We start from the raw sequence: 14,580 nt of genomic DNA, 5'->3' as shown, positions 1-14,580 counted from the left end.
CTGTTTTCAAATGACTTCTAGTTTTGCAAATGATTTAATTTAATTTCATTTTACCATTTACTCAATTCTTATTTCATCATTTATTATCTGCCAAGATCAAGTTTCTAGTGGCATCCTTTTGAACTGAAGCAACAAATTCCTCAATGACTAGTAATACAAATTTACAAACGACCTTGGTGTAAGCTTACCATAGATAGTGTCACTGCTCACACAACTATTAGCAAGAGCGACTATGTGCATACTTGCTTCGGCCCAAGATTGTAAGTGATTCTTGTAAAGTAAAACAAATGAGCTATCTTTCATCATGCACATGACAAAAATTTAACAATTTACTTGGCAAAATGAAACACCCTGGACCTTCTCTCCCCCTTAGTTGGATCTCTGCCAGAACAACTCTTGCCATGGTCATAACTGTAATCATATCAGGAAGAAATGACCCTGCACTCTTTTGAGATTTCATCATGGTTGGGTAAAGTGCAGCTCAGTATGTTTGATAAAATTTATGGATCTAGGGAAACCTCTTGTGACAAAACAAAGCATCAACTAAAAGAATCTACAGAGTTTGTGAACCTCATCCTTAACCAAATAGTAGACCATGAAATTGGTTTCCTTATGTTGTGATTGTCCAAGTGAAAGAATGACAACATGCTGACACCTCTTCCATGTTTAGCCTAGGCGTCTGCAGAGAGCATTGGAAATTTGAACATACAGCTGCTGAAATAAGACAAAAATCTCAGGGAAGTTATTTTACTTGATATTTCAAATAAAAGGTAGTACCACTGTTGTGTCTTTTCAGAGCAAGGAAAAAGGTTTGATATCCTAGATAGGTGTATATGGGCTAATAACCACCCTGTTAAAGTTAAGTATGCAAACACACTGCAACATATCATCCAAAATTCCATAAAATGATAGGTCATGTGCTACCATTGGTTGAAGTTTGAACAACAAGTTGATCTCAAGCTCATTGTATTGTTTCATCTGTATTCTGATACCAAGTGCCAGAAGTTTTATAAAGCCGGCATGAGGTACCAACAAATCCTTAGCAACAAAGTGACTCCATATATAAAATAGCTCTCATATGCCATAAAATTTCCATGAATGCAAACTGAATAGTTAATGGCTCATGGTTGCCAACTTGTGTAAATGTTTTATTCATGTTGAGATGCGTCTTATGCCCATGCCATTATGAAGATAGGAAAGAAAAAGATGTAAGGGAATATATGACTTTTGTAGTTATTAAGCATAAAAATCTAGAGTTATGAATTATAAATATAGTAGTCAGTGAAGCTATGTTAATTTTTAGTGGTAACCATCAATTGGTGACAACTCTGTCAGACCTTGCAAATAATAAAACAAAATTTTTAGAGAGGTAACAAGTAGAGAAGTGTAAGGCCCGGCCCGTTCGGCCCAAAAGGAAGAGGAACTCATGCACCTTGCACGTGAGTCCGGGAAATGGGGAAAGATGACACCTAACAGGAGTTGTCTTCTCCAAGTCCAATGAAAGAGGACTCTTCCTGTTAGAGTCCGATAAATTGCCCAAATTTCCTTCTAAAAACCCCAATTTTGCCTATAAAAGAGTTCCCTAACCTTTCTTCTAGAATTCGGGCATTAGATTTCTCTATTAGAGCAAGGATTCAAGTTCTCTATGGAGGGTTTCTACCATTGTTTTGGCCATGATGACCTCACTGCGGTGAAGGTAAGGTTACTAAACCTTCATCCTTCCTTCTTTCTATCCTATTCTTTGGAGCCTCACCGCCACTTGATTTTGGTCCGGCAAGTCACCGGAGTGACATAACAAAATCTCCCCTGATTGCAGACCAATGGCAGCCGACCATCGCCACTGCCGTCGCGTGCCAATACCACTGCCACCACCAACCGGTATGTGGGGTCACCAGCCCTAAAGCTCCCGTGGCCACGTTTGGGAACAAGAGAAAAGGGGAGTTCCCTATTTTGAAGAAGAGAAGAGTCCCCTCTTCTCTCTCCTCTCTTTTCTCTCCTCTTTCTTTCTTTCTTCTATCTCTTCCCTAATTTTCTCTCTCCTCTATCTTCTTTCTCTCTCTAGATGACTCAAGGGATTGGGTGAAGAGAGATTCACAAGGCTAGTAATGAACCCATGGTGACCCAACAGAGAGTACCAAGCTGATAATTATATTTTTATACAGCTTTGATAATTGGATTTGATTTTATAGAAGAGCAGTTGTTTGGATCAATGGTGGGTCTAGAAGTATTTTGGAGCTTCAGGTCGACCCTAGGAGAGGTCCCAAACCGGCATTATGAGATCAGGGTGAGAAATTGCCAGGGCAAGACAATGTTGAGCCAAACACTTTGCCATGGAATTCATAGTCTGAGGAGCTGAGGAGTAGGTCAATGTTCGTGGTTCTTTAACACAATTATCTATGTGATTATGAAAATTTTTATTCATTACTATACCTGTTTATAATTATGTGTTATACACACACACACTTGTGTATCATGTGTTGATGAATTGATGTTGCATGGTTCATAATTAATTGGTATTTAATTATAGATATCATATTGATTAAGAAAAAACATAGTTTAATATAATTATCGGGTTGTGGGCAGCATCTGAATTAGTCAGTCACATGAGAAACATGATGTATATGCTAAGTCAACCTCAGATAGAGGTGCAGCATTGTTTTTGACCTGCCACAGGTTGAAGTATAACAGTGACTAATGTAATTCTAAAAATCAGATTATGACTTTAATAATATAGGTGGGATATGGATAGTGTTTGGACTGATTGGCCATACAAGAAACATGGTGTGTATATTGGATCAGTTTTGGATTGAGATGTAGCATTGTGTTTGGCCTACTACAGACTTGAGCATAATTGTAATTAGTCCAATACCGAAAAAACAAATATAAATGTACATAACTCTAAAAGTGGAAAAAGCAGAACATGTGAACTAGTCGGCCATATGTGGAACATGACATATCAGCCATGGATTGAGATATGATTTATGATTGCCGATCATGGGCAGAAACATGGTATATTTAGCTTGCCACGAGCTGGAGTATAGTTATAACTAATCCAGTGCTAAAATCAAATCAAAATAATGAACTATCTAACTGAAGATATCTGGACTAGCCGGCATGTGTAAAATATGGTATTCGTGATGTCAGCCACGGACTGAGATATGGTTATTGGCTACAGACGGAAATATGATGTGTACTTAGTCTGCTATGGATGGGAGCATGAGCGAATCTAGTCCAGTGCCGGAGTGATAATATGGTTATGATCTAACTTTATTAATCAGATAATGAAAAATAAAATTGAATCAAATTGTTGCTTGGATGATATTAAGTGACATATATCTCGAGATTTCTATATGGTGATATGTATGCAACTTAGTAGTTTTACTGTTAGACTTGATGTGTAGGTTAGCATGGTTTATATATATGTATGTGTGTATGTTTTATAGCATACATATTGTTATATTGAGCATTATTCCAATGATTGATATATGAATTTTTTTATTTTCTTATCGGTTAAATATTATTAAAAAGGTGTTTCATATTCATGCTTGTGTGAGTATGAGAGATTCTTCTTGGGCTGTAAACCTCCCAACCCTCCTCTCTTTACCTTTTCAAAATTACAGGATAGTTTTAAATTGATTTAACATAGAGTTTGAGCAATGAAGTCATCTTATAGACCTCCTATGATCTCTAGGGCTTTGCTTTAAGTTCATGTGGCTGTATCACATGGTCAATCTGGATGCCAGGTTTGGGGTGTGATAAGAACTGAGACAAAGTACCAGAAGATGAAGACAAAAAATATGTCTAAACTTCTGCCGTAAAACCTCAGAAAAATCCGACAAGGGCCAAACCTAACCCAAGAATGACATCATGCCTTCATATTTCAGGCACCATCTAACAATCATGATAGTTCCTTTTGTATAGCAATTTATTGGCCAGTAGCGCAATTCATCATTCTAGTCCTCAGTAACATATGGACAATTTAAAGCAGCTGTAGAGTGCGCAGATGTTTCAGTTGAACAAAGATTTATTATCCCTGCATTTCTGTTTATTTATGAGAAGATACTTGGTATGATATGAGAACATTCCCCATGGAGACCAAAATGCTTATTAGGTAAGGAAACCTCACTTTCTAAGGTCTTAAAAAGCTTGTTCCAATGACATTGCTCATAGAATCACACCCCCTGCATGTCCATGATGCAAGTCACCTCAGTTGCTCAATTTCTTGATGAATAACATTTTTAAGGACATAAACAGTACTGACATCAAGTGATATTTGATATGGAAACTAATCGGTTATTTAAGGATCTCTAAATGATCCTGGGCCGAACAAAGATAAAACAGAAGCCAGCTTCCCTTAGGTAGGTGTCTCCCTCCAACATTTTCTGACAAATGACTCTATGCATGCTTATCTCCTGAACATCCGAAACAGGAATCTGTTTTGTGCACCAAGTGAAACAACTTATGTCTCCTTGGGTGGCAAATTTATGGATATGGCTTCACAAAATTTCGACCCTGAATCTCAGGTTGCAACTTTGAGCCACATCTCTATATTTCATTTATTCATACAACTCTAGGTCCCTTCAAGATTCATCTTATGTGCATGTATCCTTCTCACCATGCACAGCTCTAGTAACCCAGTAGTTGCATGGTTAAAGCTTAATTGTGCAGCTTTCTCCTGCCAAATATTCCAATTGTACAGGAAGGCCAATAAACCAGCTGACTGGCTCTCCATAGAGGGTTTAAACAGTACCAAAGGAACGAGGATTCCAATTTTCTGCAATCTTGATCTTGTTCATTTTGAGACAAGTGCTGTTTTATTTTAAAGAATTTTTTCAATTCTTTTGAAGATGTTTCAAAGGAATACTACCTAGGTGGAAGTTTAAAGCCTTCACAAGTTATCACCCCTATGTATGTGTGCATGTGTGTGTGTGTGTGTTTTCTTTCTTTCTTTGTTTTTTTTTCCTTTTTTTTTTTTTTTTGTGAGAGAGAGAAAGGGAAGGAGACCCACCCATACTATAATTAACCAGGTCCAGAAGTTTTAGGGATGCACCACCTAAGAGCTGAATATTGAACCTGTGGTTGCTAAGCAGAGGAAAAAGTAGCACAAACCCCAGGATGTGTTTTTATAATGCATATATTAAATAAATTTGTTAAGACCACTAAGATAAATCTTTGTATAATAAAATTTCCAATAAACTGAAGGCTGTATAACTGTTGCATTATATATTTGGTAGCACAACTTTATTTTAGTAGGTACAACCTGTGCAACTTTCTATCCTATTTCTCTAAATATAACACTCATGATGAATATTAAGGCTTAAGATTTCAGTGTTAAACCCCTTGCACGTAGTCTGGTATCCAATACATTTTACAGAAACCAAGATGTTTCACATGAAGCCAGTCTGTGTGTTAGGTGGCTGATTTCAGTTTGCTTTGCTATTTATGCAGGTTTAGACTAGTCTCAGTTGAAAAGTTCCAGATTTGGGTCCAACATGTTTGTGTCAGAAAGCATATATATAGTTTTTAACTGAACATATTGTTCTGCATGAAAAACATGTCCATGTATTATGTTCTGAAATAAACAGCCCAAAAGGCATTCGAATTTTCAATTGAATTTCAAGAAAGGGAAAAAAAGGAAAGACAAAATGTAGCTGTTCAATTTTTTGTGGCAGATTTAAGAATACGCGCAATAAGCTTCAGTTAAGGTAAAGTTATATCCTTTAATCTTATTCAGAGTATTGGTTCCACAGAAACCCACATGTGTTCTAAAGTTGCACTTATGTAATTTATTCTGGAGTATAGCCCGACAAAATATCAGAAATTTATTTCCTAGGATTTTGTTTTCATGATTACAAACACTCAGCTACCCTACTTTCATAAAAAATACATTGCACTATCATTATTTCACCTTCTATATCCACCCTCCTTCACTGCAACCCAGCAAATACAGTTAGAAACCTCTCCCTCAATCTTCAAACCCATGTATGGTATGTTCTGCTTATTGTGCTATTGCTCTCCATTTCCCGCATTTTTGGAGTTTCCTATAATGGTTAAGGATTAGGATGGATATGTTTCATATCACTGGTTGGCAAAAGAGAATACGACAAGAAGGGTGATTTCTCAAATAATATTCTCATAGTTCGTTTATGGTGAATCCTATGTAAAGCTACCCCAGTAACATCCCTATTTTATAGCTTCAAGGAGATGCTAAATGGTTGTCGCTTAGAACAGACAACTAGTCTTCAATTCCAGTTAAATATTTGAGTATTTCGAACATTTCTCAGAATATCAATCATCATTCCTGCTTATATTGTTAAAATCACACAGGTGGAACTTTTATCAATTAGCAGAAGCAATTTAAAGAATTAAACAAGGATCTAGGAAGAACAAAGGAGGAGATGGTGATGATGTCTACTATAAGCATGAAAAGTGGCTAGATTGGCTCACCTGGTTTTTCACTTATTCTTTGCCAGCATTTTTTATTTCTGAAATCTTGTTTTAGGGCTTGTTTGAGAAATCCAGTAGGATTGGATTAGATTTCCTATAGGAGTCGGGTTTGTTAGCCTATCCTGTCCTAGTCTTGGCCTAATCCCATCTATGGGCCTGTTAGACTACAAGATGTTCTACCATAGGATTTGGGCTGCAGGGGGGTTGGGTTGATATGGGCCGTACTCAAATAGACTACGTAATCCATTGATCCAACAGGAAATCCAGTCCAATCTTACTGGATTTCCTGAGCAGGCCCTTAATTGACCTTCTTTCTTGTACGGTTAGTGTGCCATCATGGGCTGGCCTAGATATTCGGATGGCTAAAAATTCTATATGATTCGTGGATTGGGCTATCCATTTAAGTATGGCTCTATATCAACTAAACGTCGCCTAACCCAAATCTTGTGGGAAGAAAAAACGACAGAGGGTCTATTTGGATGGTTGGGCCTAAAATCCTATCAGATTCGTGGCCCAACCACCAAACATATAGAATTATAGGTCGGATTAGGTCTATTTTACAGCTATTCAGGATCACCTTTTAAGTAGGCTGGTTTAAATCCTATAGAAAGAAAAAATTATCTATTAATGGCCTGTTTGGATAGTTGGACCTAGAATTTTATGGGATTTGTGGACCAACCACCAAAAATACAGAAATATAGATCAGACTAAGCCTATTTTATAGCTATCTAGGACTACCTTTTAAGTGGACTAGCCTGAATCTCATAGGGAGAAAATAGAATTAAAGGGAGAATTATGGCTTTTTTTTTTTTTTTTTCTCCTTGTGAGATTCAAACCAGCCCACTCAAAAGGTGGTTTTGGATAGCTGTAAAATAGGCCTACTCCAACTTATAATTCTGTATTTTTGATGGTTAGACTACGAATTCTATAGGATTTTGAGCCCAATCATCTAAACAGGTCCTCTCACAGATAGCTTTTTTTTTTTTTTTCTATAACCCAATGGTTAGGATATGGGTTGGGTTTGGATAGATTTTTAGAAAATGCAACCTAGATGAGCCAATAGACCCAATTCCTAAATTCCTACCAGATTTTCAGTTCAATCCTCTCTCTCTCTCTCTCTCTCTCTCTCTCTATATATATATATATATATATATATATATAATATGTAAGCAGGCCTATCTATATTGCCCTTTTATTTCTCTTCAAAAACTTCAACAAATAAATATCTAATGAAAAACAAGAATACATATCCTCCTTGTGTGTCACATGATAAAATGACCGTGCCTTCATCTTGAGACCTTTATTCTGCTGGCATGGAATGGTGCATGCTGCACGCATGGAATGGTGCATGCTGCACGCATGCAGCCATAGAATGGCTAAAGAGGCATAATAAGAAGCAGCTATCCTCTTCACTCTCCATATAAACACCATGAACTTCACAGATATTTCAACTTATAGCTAATAATGAGCAGATCCAGCTATGCCTCATTCACGACCAGACAACTTTTTCTTTATAGACAACAATTTCAAAGCCACTCTCTAATGCACAAATTCTTCAACTTTGGCCATATATATGTAGCCAATTCCTCAACCTTAATATAGCCCCATAAGTCCTAACCTCTTCATGCAAGAATAGCATGATCATGCCAACTGCCTTGAAATCTAGATCTCTCGGTATTCATTCTTTATCAAATGGAAACATTCTCCAATTTCCAAGGATTAAGTTCCTCTATTTCTCATAATCCAAGACCTAACTTTCCCATCAAGATTCTCCACCTGAACTTTGCCCCAAGAGTCTGCTCGAAAGCATGATCAGTCTAACGCTTCTCCATTATAGTTACGATCCAACAAAGTAACTCTAGACCCGATGCGTTCTCACCAGCCCTCTCACAGAAATCCAAAAGAACCCTTAGAAGCCCTAAGTCGAATATTCATCTGGCATCAATTTTATTAAACAAAGTTCGGATTTTTTGCATCACCGAACTTAAATGCCATCCAAGAACTAAAGCCAAAAAAAGATAACAATATTTTTTTTTTTGAAAAGAATGGGAGGCACTAAAAAGCAAAGGAAAATATGGATAGAGATAAACTGATGTGCACGTACGTAGGAACTCCAATGCTTTAATACCGGGTAGAAAGCGGAATGCTTTAATAGCGGCGATTTCCAACACTTTGACCGTCTATTCCCGAGAAATCTCATCGCTGGGATGGTTTGAAGAGCTGGTCAGCGGTCATCGGTCATCGAAGCAGCATCCGAGGCGACCGCAAGAGACTGGGACAGAGTTAGGGTTCCGTATTCCGATGGGTTAGCGTATAACGCATTATCCGGTTATAACGGCCCCATGACCAGTTCTTGGCCTATTATTTATCTGAAAAGCAACTTCTCAAAATTTTAACAATGTTGTATCTCTTTTCTTTTTTTTTTTATTGGATAAAAATATTCCTTGGACCATGTAATAATTTTAAAATTAAAATTTGAAAAATATTATTTGACTTAAAAAAATATAAAAAAATAATACTTGTTAATTATCTCATAATAATCTACTATAATAAAATAAATAACAGAAACAATGAAAGATTCTTTTTTATTGTCATCATCTTTGGCTGTTACACTAAAGAGGTGTTTGGTTGAGGAAAGTGAGGGTTTGAAATCAGAATGGATGATTTACGTTTTAACTATTTGGTTGGAATGAGTCCCATTATAATTTTGATTTTGAGGTGGAATAGAAATAGATTAATCTATATAGAACTCAATCCCTACTCTTCTCCATGAATTCAAGTTTTCATTCCAATTCCGATTTCGATCACGAACCAAATGCTTCGAGAGATTTGACCATTTCGATTTCGATTTCGATTCCAAGATATTTCTATTTTGATTCTCATTTTGATTTCAGTTGCGAACCAGGCGTCCCCAAACTTCATGCTTCTTAACTGGATGAGTGGGTACTCTGTGGGATATAATAAAAGAAGCATGCAAAGTGGAACGCAAATAATGGGCGAGAATAATCTTTGTACAAAAGATACACTGGATGTTAAACTGGAAAGCTATTTGGAGGAGAAAGTCCCTATATTTCCAAGATCATGTTCTCTGGCTCATCTCTTAGAATGACACTACATCTCAGGATGAGCTTTCCAACGCCACCAACGGCGGCTGCGGCTCCGCTGACACGGTTAAATTTCAATCAACTGATGCTAAGACAATTGCTGGAAGTCAAGAGTATTCTGCTCCAAAACCCTGTCTTTGTGGATTCAATGTTCCAGCATTAAGGTATTCATGGAAGCAAAATAGCAAAGGGAAGTCAAATCTTGCCGCAGCTTGACTATGAGCCTCTTGCACCGCTCATCTTTGATTTATTGTCTGAACAACAATAGTCGGAGGTATGTTATTATCACATCAAAATTAAAGTTTTCTATAGTATAAATATCCAAAATCGTTATACTGAATAACTAATGTGGGACTAAATACATGCTCGTATGAATTTCCTATTTAAGCATATATCCATTCATAAACACGATGATCAATCCGTGGTTAGCCTCAATGAAGCTGTACTGTAGTATCTTCCGGTTCATATAAACAATAGATTGGATCAGATTTGATATCATTTGTAACAATTCAGAACCTCACTCAAAAAAATTAATCGAAAAATATTATTTTAAATTTTTTATTCTATATAAATATTCAAAATCTCTACAAAAATTATCGATATTCTGCTAAATGCATGTCCATACATCCTTGTAATACCAAAACAACATTTTGCTTTCCAAGACTAGAAATGCCGATACAATCTGCTGTATGAATCTGCATGTAAAATTAATAAAGGAAACAACCCAAGGATCTTACTTGGGTTAATATTTGAAACTGTGAATTCTTTTAATATATATATATATATATATATATATATATATATATATATATATATATATATATATAACAGCATTTGCTTATTTTGATAAATGTTTTCCTGTTGTTTCTGCAGGGAGCGTCAATGGAACATGGTGGCCCAATCAGCTTGATGACCCAACCCAGAGTTTTGATTGAATAATTAGATCCCTGGTCTAGCTTACGACAGAGAACTTAAAGCCCATACGAGTTTTGGCTGGTCTTAGAAATCTTTTTTCCCTTTTTTTTTTTAGCACCACTTTGGATTGAGAGAGATGCAGGCAGAAAAGATAAAAAAAAAAAAAAAAAAAAAAAAAAGGAGAGAAATTGTGTTTCTTTCGTTTGGCGGAAGAAGAAAAGAGAAGAAGGAAGAAATGAAGAAAGATATTTCTGAACAAGACCACAATTTTTCTCTTTAGATAGAAAAATATAAATTACTTAAAATAAGTCTTTTAATTCCTCTTTTTCCTTAAGACTAGATGATTTAAAAAATTCTTCACTTCTCTCCTTTCTTTTTTTTTTTTTTTCTCTCCTAATCCTCCTAATTTCTCTTTGTTCCTCTTCTCTTTGTATTATTTTAGCAAGAAGCGAGTGAGAGAGAGAGCGCATTAGCCCTTAAAGTTACCTCAATTAAATTAGAAAATTGAAACTCAAAGCAATGGTTATGTATATACTAATAAATAAAGTCTATAGAGATAATACAAATTTACAAATTAAGGGATTTGAATATAGATGAGGAAGTTTCAAAGGGTTATATGCACACCTAGCTAGAATTTGCTCGAATTTTAAGAATGTAGTGAAATCATTAGTGGGAGGAACTCAAAGTACTTCCATGGCAATTCTTATATAATTTTAGATGTATTTCCTCATTTTTCTCAATAGTTTTGACGTACCCTCTTCAATTCCCTTTAAACTGAAAAAAAAAAAAAAAGACATACCTTCTCCACCCTCTTCAATTTCTATCTTTGAAACTTTGTCTAATTATCATTTTCCCATTTCCCACTTGCTATTGCTTCTCTCCTTTTATTCTCTTGCCATTATAACTAATATATAGGTCAGCTAGACGCTATTAGATTTTCATGGTTTGGAATCATGAATCATAGTGCACAAACAAATTAAAAAAAAAAATTCTATAATGACAGACTACAAGGTGTGAGAGATAATTTAGGGCCATAAGCTATTCTAAGTAGATTGCTTTTAGGTGACGCTTGTTTGCAATGATAAGGTCTCTTGTTACCGTCGAGAGAGAAGATGGAGTCCGTGGTTAGCACTTGACATCAACTAGACTATACGGTGCCATGCAATCTGTCGACAAAGTGCATCTATACCTAGTATTGGCATATAGTAAATTTTCAAAAAGCATGGTTACTAGCTCATTTGAAGATCCATAGAGATCCTCAAGCTAGAATGAATCTAACTCCAACGGCTATGTTTATGCTATGTGCTTTATATTTACAAATTTGCCTTCAATACCCAACACTTGAATAAACAAATAACCTACACAAATAAAGATCCTCATAGAAAGGTTGGGGTTCCCAATAATGAAGCAATTAATAAAAATGGTCCTAAGGGTGGTTTATATGCGATAAAGGCTGTTAGAAGTCCCTAGCATTTGCATGTTATAATATGTTCCAAATCTTCCTTATCCATTAGCTATTACAAATTTGAAAGGGAACATCCATATTAAGCATCAACTTAGGATGACAAGGAATGATATCAGATTCCTCAATCATCATTACTTCAACAAAGAGTCGTCTAGGACTCCTTAATCATCATTACGTTCTCTAATAGCTCACCTTATTAAATTGTTAAATACTGATTAGCCACGCACGTGCTCTAAAAGGAATTATTCTCTATGTATTTTTCTATACAACCTTTTAACTTGTGCTGGACTCGCATGGGAGAATGCTTCTTATCTGACCTCTCTTTCCCATGATCCGATCTGGTACAAAGATTCTTTTAATGTCCACGTGTCAAACGGACGGGAGACACGCGTCGGTCCAGTGCGAGTCCGAAGCGCGTGTAGGGCTTGCGATGGTGACGCTTTCGTTACGATATCCACGTGTCGGCTAGAACGGTTATTGTGGGTCACGCGTTACGTGTCGGCCGGGGGAAAGAGCCCAGCTTCGTTGGTGAATCCATCAAAGCCGGCAAGCCCGTGGAAGAATGTCGTGGTGTCAATTTCCACTAAAAAAAAAAAAACTGTCGTGACAACCAAATAATAAACTTTCTTTAATTTAGATTTTTTTTTTTTTTGAGATATGGGACATTTTATGATCTTAATATTTTGTGACCTAAATATGAAATTTTATATATCATGCATGCTTGGTTTTAGAAATGGATTAGGTGAGACATGAGTAGCTGAAGCTTTTGAGACCAAGGTTGCAAATATCCAAGATATTTTTCTAGAAACAAGACGCTCTGCATTTTTCTTTGTTTCTTGAGAGAGAGAGAAGACACTCTGCATGTTGGGTCTTTGATATGGAAGACATTATCCAAAAGGTGAAATATACAAGAGCTGATGGCCACCTCTCAACATACCCCCCTGTACTAATGCTGTCACGATGGACCCTAGACCTCGCCATCTTTCCTTGCTGGATTTGGAGGACACTCGACCAAACTTGGATCCTTTTGGCGTCTAGTATCTATCAAGAAGCCAATCAAGTAGTGGACCAGCAGGCAAACTTAGAAGTCCCTTTAGTAGAGGCCAAAATACTAACTAAAGTGACATCCAAGACACCTACAAGTGACTGTGAAGGGCAGCGTATATGTGGATAAAATTTATAAAGAAAACATACATTAGCAATTGCTTTACATATCCTATCCACCATGAGCATAACTATTAGAGGATAAAATATATATAGCATGACAATGCCAGCTATGACTACTGAAAAATCTCGTAGTGGTGGCATTGGTGTAAAGCAGAGGCCTCAAAATATTAAAAGATACCAGCATGGAATGCTACTCCAAGTACACCTAAGAGGTTTGTTTGCTTTATTTCTTCTCCTCTAAAAGCTTTTCCTATAGGATGTGCACATAATTGAAACTAATTGGATTAATCTTTTGACAGTATTTAAAATATTCAAGCAACATGCTCAAGCCATCAAGCGTGGGCTTTTTAAGTCAATATGGAGTGCAAATCCCCTAATTGCTTTTAGCTATGGAGCACCTAGAACAAGCCAAAGTTCAATAAAGTCAGATTTTTGGTTGTGGATGACTACACTGTCATTCTCAAAGAAATTCTTTTTTAAATTTTAAAAATAAATATTATGTGGAGATACAAAAGCCACCAAGCACTTAATCAAGATAGTGGAAATGCACCAGTACGGCTTTTCTCCAAAGAAGAAAGAATAGTACTGCAACAAATTCCATGTTTTAAAAGTCTCTCTGGGCTATAATGCATTGGCAAGCCTTATCATGAAACAACTAGCAATCAGAAGAAGCCCATTTGACACTTGGTAAATTAATTAACAACAAAAGGGAACTTTATTATAATATACGTTAAGATCCTTCATCACAAAAGTCATGTAAAGTAACTAGTGCTAATTACAACTTGCAAATTCTAGTATCGTCGTGCCTGTTTTATAACATTATATTTCTTCAAAGAGAGAGAATTTACACTAGAGTCAGTGAATCTATTTTCAGTTTTTTAGCTTTTGCCTCAACATTTTGCACTTTCTCAGTGCACAACTTGACCACTGTGATCGACTGATTACTGGAGTAGCCAAAGAAAGTGGTGGTGCACCCATTTCTTCGTGACATATGACGACTGATGAGGGATTGTACTTCAATAGATATCAGATATGTTTATTGGAAGATCAACCGTATGAACTAGATGGTCTCCTATATAGTGAAATATGCCAAAAAGATCCTCTGAACTGATGCAACGGATTTGTCTATATCGTTTCATGATTTTTTTTTTTTTTTGACTGTATTCATATTAGACTTCCATGAGCACTTCATCTTATCAAAATAAATAAATAAATAAAGGCCAAGCAATGGACATAGTTATATTCTTTAGGCATGCCTATATGAACAGTAATCCAACTGACGTGAAAACGAAGAAAAGAAAGCGTTTTTAAAAAAACACAAGAACTCGAGAATAGTGATGTAAAATTTTATCTCCAATCACATGCAATGTTTTGTTAAAATGCCATATTTCATTCATGAACTCCCTGCTGCAATTAAGGTTTACATTAGTTGCTTTAATAACTTTGATTGAATTGATTCCTTTAGAATGACAACTTTGTCTT

At 36.2% G+C, this 14,580-nt stretch overlaps 1 long non-coding RNA gene across 2 annotated transcripts; it reads left to right on the top strand.

Moving 5' to 3' along the window:
• Window positions 1-1,455: 1,455 nt before the first annotated feature.
• LOC105056636 (uncharacterized) lies at window positions 1,456-5,710 on the top strand. Of its 2 annotated transcripts, none has more exons than XR_012136488.1 (3): window positions 1,456-1,696; window positions 1,817-2,359; window positions 5,449-5,710. It is a non-coding gene; the product is annotated as an uncharacterized lncRNA (long non-coding RNA). The 2 variants fall into 2 exon arrangements; XR_833871.4 differs by having other exon boundaries at window positions 1,817-2,369.
• The last annotated feature ends 8,870 nt before the right edge of the window (window positions 5,711-14,580 follow it).

This window comes from Elaeis guineensis, chromosome 13, assembly GCF_000442705.2.
Source record: "Elaeis guineensis isolate ETL-2024a chromosome 13, EG11, whole genome shotgun sequence".
In the NCBI taxonomy this organism is placed as follows: domain Eukaryota; kingdom Viridiplantae; phylum Streptophyta; class Magnoliopsida; order Arecales; family Arecaceae; genus Elaeis; species Elaeis guineensis.
The sequence above is the reverse complement of the archived record's forward strand: the minus strand, read 5'-3'. Positions and strand labels throughout refer to the sequence as shown.